General features: G+C 40.6%; 2 pseudogenes; both read right to left on the bottom strand.

Moving 5' to 3' along the window:
- Positions 1–362: 362 nt before the first annotated feature.
- LOC149514340 (25S ribosomal RNA) lies at positions 363–3,669 on the bottom strand (annotated as a pseudogene).
- Positions 3,670–4,276: 607 nt separating this feature from the next.
- Positions 4,277–6,075, bottom strand: LOC149514339 (18S ribosomal RNA; annotated as a pseudogene).
- Positions 6,076–7,111: the final 1,036 nt, after the last annotated feature.

Genomic DNA, 7,111 nt, shown 5'->3' with positions numbered 1-7,111 from the left:
CCCAAACCAAGCGGACAACATTTGTTGATGGTGTTCGAGGCAACAACGGCCAACATCCATCGATGGTGTTGGATACAATTGCCTGCATAAACCATAGGCTAGTTGTAATCAATGGCATAAGGGCAGAATCGATCTAGGGGCTAGTGTGTGCGATGGAGTTGAGGCAAGCCCCCACACCAAGGGTGAGCCCATCCCTATAACAAATACTAAGGCTATTTGGTTGCCATTTACTTGGATGCTAGAGGGAAGGATGTCATCCCCCAGCTGAATAGGATGCAATGGAGAACAACATTCATCCTAAATCCCAGGGGGGTACGGTATAAAAAAATGAAATGGGAGGACTTTGGTGGGTGTGAGAGGGGACGAATTGAAGCAACAAAGGGCTAAATCTTAGGAGACCATGTTAGTAAGGCCACTTTGACACTTACAATATGCTGTCACATATTTAAGTTGCATGCAAAAGATTCTACCTATTGTTCAGTGGTAATTGAGCTCTAAGGAGGTCCACATAGCTTGTCCGCCTCAAGGGCATAGGCCTATGACATGTGCCACACCTATGACATGTGCCTTTGGGGGCCATGGGTCCCTACTATGGGTCAGTAATCAAGTGATGGGTGTGTGCATCGCTTTTAGCCTAGATTCTCAATTAAAGGCATTTAGTTAAAATCCAGTGCATAGTAGCATCGTGCCCCTGGCTTTTCAACCAAACACCATGACCAATTGTATGAATCAATAGTTCCTCTTGTACTAGGTTGAATTACTATTGTGATGCTACCATTAGCAGGGTAAAATTAAGCTATCTCACAATAGCCTAAATGCAGCCCACGTTCCCTATTGGTGGGTGAACAATCCAACACTTAGTGAATTCTACTTCACAAAAATGATAGGAAGAACTGACATCAAAGGATCAAAAAGCAATGCCACTATGAATGCTTGGCTGCCATAAGCCTGTTATCCTTGTGGTAACTTTTTTGACACCTCTAGCTTAAAATTTTGAAGGTTTATAGGATCGATAAGCCATGTTTTCATGGTTCATATTTACACTTTAAATTAGAATCAAATAAGCTTTTACCTTTTTGTTCCACATGAGATTTCTCTTTTTGTTGAGCACATCTTACGACACCTATGTTATCTTTTAACAGATGTGCTTCTTAGCCAAACAGCCTACCTTACAATGTCTTCTGCCCAAATCAACCAATCGAGGCTAGCCTTAGGTCCAAGAAAATGGGTCGTGCCTTACCTTTGATTCATGAAATAAGTAAAATAACATTAAAAGTATTAATATTTCAATTTTGCCTGAAGGCTCCCACTTATCTCGCACCTCTCCAGTTATTTCACAAAGTCAGACTAGAGTTAAGCTTAACAGGGTCTTATTTCCCCGCTAATTCTACCAAACCTAATCCCTTGGTTGTGGTTTCACTAGATAGTAGATAGGGATAGTGGGAATCTCAGTAATCCATTCATGCCATCACTAATTAGATGATGAGGCATTTGGCTACCTTAAGAAAGTCATAGTTACTCTCGTCATTTACCCACACTTAGTTGAATTTTTTCACTTTGACATTTAGAGCAATGGGTAGAAATCACATTGTGTGAGCATCCACAAGGACCATCGCAATGTTTTGTTTAAACTAAATAGTTGGATTCCCAATGTTCATACCAGTTCTAACTCAACTATTCGTTGCTCAAGGAAGGGCCTTGAGTGAGCTATTCCCAGTTCATCCTCTGGCCGGCACACAGTGACCCACTCTAGCTATAAAAGTAGTTCAAACAGTGCATTAGTAGCCAATGGGTTTGGGATTGGAACCCTCGTGTCTAGCCCTCATAGCCAATCCTTTTCTTAAGGTAATAGATCCATTTTGTCGACTTCTCTTGTTTACATTATTCCATCAACTAAGGGCTGTTCACCTTGGAAACTTAATGTGATTATGAGTACTCGATCCTTCAAATTTTCAAGGGCCACCAAGGGTGCACCGAACACCATGCAATGTGTAGTGCTCTTCCAACCATTGGACCCTACCTTTAGGTAAACCATTTCTAGGGTGGGCCAAGCATTAAACATAAAAGATAACCCTTCCCAAGGCGTCCACCAATGTCTTTAGACTTTTTGACATTATTGTCAGCCGTTACATCCTAGTTCAAGAATTTTAACTCGATTCCTTTTCTAAGCTCACAATGGACACGTTGTCGGATAACTTTATCCCATCTCTTAGGATCAACAAACACATGTACAAGTGCCGTTCACATGGAACCTTTCCCTTTTTCACCCTTCAAAGTTCTCATATAAATATTTGCTACTACTATGAAGATCTACACTGATGGCTATTCTATTTGGGCTCAAGCCTCAGGTTTTGTGGTGACCACTAAGCTATCCTACTTATTAGGCCTGTCCCTTGCCTCGATGGCTCGGTATAGGTCGTGCACTTAAGCACCATCCATTTTTTAGGTTAGTTTATTCAATAGGTGAGTTATTACACACTCCTTAGTGAATTTCAACTTCCATGACCATCATCTTGCTATCTTAATTGAATAACAACCTTTGTGGGTTTAAGGTTAGTGTACAGTTTGACACAATAACTTGACTTTTAGTTCATCCTACATCACTAGTTCTATCTACCAAAAATGGCCCAGTTGGAGCTCTTGATTCCATGATCCAACTTAATGAAATAGTTGTGTCATCTTACTTACTTAAAGTTTGAGAATAGGTCAAAAGTGTTGCACTCTCTATGCCTCTAACCATTGGTTTTACCCAATAGAACTCATTAAGGGCTCTAACTATCTTGAGGGAAACTTCAAAAGGTACCAGTTACTAAATGGTTTGATTAGTCTTTCACATTATACCCAAGTAAGATGAATGATTTGCACATCAATATCACTATGGTGTCCACCAGAGTTTCCTCTAGCTTTGCCTTGCTCAAGCATAGTTCACCATCTTTTAGGTCTTGGTAGGCATACTCACACTCAAACCCTTTTCAGAAGATCAAGATCAATCGGTGGTGCACCTACAAGGGATCCCACCAATTAGCTTCCTTGCACCTTATGGGTTTTCTAGCTTGTTAACTTGCACACATGTCAGACTCCTTGGTCTATGTTTCAAGATGGACTCGCACATAATTGTGGCAATGACATTTCCATAGGTATATTGAAAGCTCGACCTTAGGCCAGCATCATAACCTACATTAATCTATGTCATGACTTGATCAATGGATCGACTCTCACCATTCCACATCGATTGGGGTGCATTGTCGGTGCCCATCCACTTCCTTCCTGACAATTTCAATCAGTCTTTGACTCTCTTTTCAAAGTCCTTTTCATTTTTCCATTGCAATACTTGTTAGCTATCAGTTTCTCACCTATATTTAGCCTTAGATGAAATTTACTACTCAATTAGGGCTACATTCCCAAACAACCCAACTAGCAGATAGCACCTCATGGTATGACATGGTCTAGGCTCTTGCCCTCTCTAATGGCCCTTTTCAAGGGACTTGGGCCTTGTCCACCACTGATGATGTTTCTCCAACCTATAATTTAGACACCAGGGGCACTCGATTCTCAAGCTGGGCTACTCTCAATTTGCTCATAGTTTCTAGGGGAATCTTGGTAAGTTTTTTTTCCTCCACTTATTGATATGCTTAAACTCAGTGGGCAATCCCAACTGACCTAGGGGGTCCAATGCGATCTGAATGGAGAGTGAGTGCATGTCATTGGAGATGAGGCACATCGGGAGCTTTACCACCAATGGTCATGACACCATCATTATTAAGGACTCACTTTTGGGTCAACCACAATCAATGAGATCACAGAAGCCATCTTCCTCTCCCTCACTCAGAGCTCGATGGATGGGGTGATGAAAGGGGCTATGATGCATGATACCCAAGCAAACATGGTCTCTGCCTAATGGCTTGAGACACAACTTGCATGCCCAAGTATATCATTTCACTACGTTCTTCATCAATGTGAGATAGAGATATCCATTATCGAGATTCATTTTTGGTTTTCATGATAAAAAAAGTCATGATGCTACCTACACATACACCACGAATGAGATGGTAAGGGTACATGTGTTCTTTTGCATTTCGATTCCTTAGTGCGATTCTCGCCAAGGGTTCATTATTTGGCTACGGGCACTGATACCAGTATTTTGTCCACTCGAAAGTTAAAACAAAGTGACTATTATGCTTGCCTAGGGTCAAAAAGGGCTTAGGGCATAGAGGCACCCTCAACCCCTCAATGTTTCGTTAACGTAATTGTGGGTCATTTGTTGAACAACTTTCATTAATGGTCTTTCCGTAGGTTCACCTATGAAAACCTTCTTACGTTTTTTCCTTCCTCTAAATGATAAGGTTCAGTGGACTTCTTACGATGTCACAAGTAGCAAACCAACCATATCATCATGAACCAAACACTTCACTGAACCATTCAATCAGTAGAAGTAATGGGCAGTGCATACAAAGGGCAGGGATGTAGTCAACGTGAGCTGATGACTCATGCTTAGTAGGAATTCCTCATTAAAGACTAACCATTGCAATGATCTATCCCCATCATGATGAAATTTCAAAGATTACCTGGACCTATTGGCCAAGGCTATAGACTTATTGAATACATCAGTGTAGCGCATGTGTAGGATAAAACATCTAAGGGCATCATAGACCTATTATTGCCTTAAACTTCCTTAGCCTAAATGGCCATAGTCCCTCTAAGAAGCTAGCCATGAAGGATTGCCTTTGCATAGCTAGTTAGCAAGTTGAGGTCTTATTTGTTAATGGAACTAACTAGACAGCTCTACCAACTAAGAGTAGCCATGCATCACCACCTATAAAATCAAGAAAGAGCTCTCAGTCTATTAATTCTTACTATGTCTAGACCTAGTAAGTTTCCTTATGTTGAGTCAAATTAAGCCACAGGCTCCACTTTTGGTGGTGCCTTTCCATCAATTCCTTTAAGGTTTAGCCTTGTGACCATTCACCCCTTGGAACTTAAAGACTTTGGTTTCTCATAAGGTGCCAGCAGAGTCCTGAAAGTAACATTTGTTGATCCTTGGTTGGCATCATTTATGGTTGAGACTAGGATAGTATCTATTTTTTTAACCCTAAACTTTCATTCCTGATTGATGAAAATGTCATTGGTAAATGCTTTCATAGTTGTTCGTCTTTCATAAATCCAAGAATTTCACCTCTAACTATGAAATACGAATGCCCTCAATTGTCTCTATTAATTATTACTCTGATCCTAAAGGCCAACACAATAGGACTGAAATCCTATGAAGTTATCCCATGCTAATGTATACAAGCATAGGCCTGCTTTTACCACTCTAATTTCTTCAAAGTAATAGCACTGAAGGAACGACCTAACCAATTAAGGCCAGGAGCACATCACCAATAGTTGGGACAAGTAGATCAATGCTCACCATAAGGTGGACCTAATAACCTAACCTTAGTTTCAACTACAAGCATTTTAACTACAACAACTTAAATATATGCTATTGTAGCAGGAATTACCATAGCTATTGGCAATAGACTTGCCCTTCAATGGATCCTTGTTAAGGGTTTTAGATTGTACTCATTCCAATTACTTGACTCATAGAGCCCATTATTGTTATTTATTGTTACTACCTCCCCGTGTCAGGATTGGGTAATTTGGCACCTACTGCTTTCTTTGGATATGGTAACCATTTCTTTGTCTCCCTCTCTGAAATTGAACCCTAATTCTCCACCACCTATCACCACCATAGTAGGCCACTATCGTACCATTAAAGTTGATAGGGAAAAAATTTAAATGATGCATCATCGGCACAAAAGGTCGTACGATCCATCAACTTATCATGAATCATCAAGCAATGGGCAAAGCCCACGTCAACCTTTTATCTAATAAATGCATTCCCTCTAAAAGTTGGCGTTTGTTACACGTATTAGCTCTAGAATTGCTAATGTTATCCAAGTAGTAGATACCATCAAACAAACTACAATTGATTTAATGAGCCATTTACAATTTCACAGTCTAAATTAGTTCATACTTACACATGCATGTCTTAATCTTTAAGACAAGCATATATCTACTAACAGGATAAACTAGGTAGCATTCTTTTAGGATGTTGGCATCGCATGGGCCTCAATGCACTAACTAAGTAGCAGAGAGAGCCAACATGAAGCACAAGCATTATGCATGTCGAGCAAGTAAAATGCATAGTATCTAATGAACAAAGATCGATAGCCCACACCTATAAAATGTTCTACATCCAAAAGCATAATAAAATGCACCAATGTAGCAATGGATGTTTGGATGGATGCCATCTAAACATAGGGCATGATTGAGTTCTATCCCATAGCCCCTAAGGACATAATATGGATGAAGGATGGCAAGACATCTAGTTTTCATCGATTCAGGTATGCAGCATAGGATCCTGATTGGACCTTCAAGGTACGATGACTACATAGGGGAGATTGAAAAAGATGATGGGTTGATAGTTTGATGCATCGAGCATGGTTCCTACCAACATGCATAACCATAACACCACTCATATGCCCATTGCATACAAGTGGCAGCATCTACACACATTGGTCTATAACCTACCTAACCGATTACTTGACAAATGAGTGGAGGAAACAATGTACAAGGCTACACCACAATTGCTTGGCATGGGAAACACACAAGTAAAGGCCATGAGACTGCCCTTGCCATCCAACAAACAATAATGGCACAACACCACCAATGCTTGGTTTGGCCTCGACTGCACACATAAACTCTATTGTCAACATCCCAGAGGGACTTCGCTTGATTCAAGCACTTATTCCTAGGGTCTTGGGTAGCATTGGCTACATGCATGGGATTTTTTTAGGTCAAGGCATTTTTATGGTCAACAAAAAGGGACCACAAGACTACCAAATAATTGAGAGACTTGGCCAGACCAAGCTTGCAATTACAGCTTCTGCTTGCACCAAACCAAGGAGTTGTTGCCTAATTCAAGGACTTCGTCTAGGGTCTAGAGCATCATTAGTCTTAGGTGTAAGATTTAGGTCAATTTTTTCTTTATACACTCATACCAATAGAGGCCATGGGTTCTTATGGGTCACAGAGCAACCAATCACTAGACAACATGGCCAAAAGGCATGCA

This window comes from Durio zibethinus, chromosome 16 (genome assembly GCF_047325235.1).
Source record: "Durio zibethinus cultivar Kanyao isolate XHJ-2024 chromosome 16, ASM4732523v1, whole genome shotgun sequence".
Lineage (NCBI taxonomy): Eukaryota > Viridiplantae > Streptophyta > Magnoliopsida > Malvales > Malvaceae > Durio > Durio zibethinus.
The sequence above is the reverse complement of the archived record's forward strand: the minus strand, read 5'-3'. Positions and strand labels throughout refer to the sequence as shown.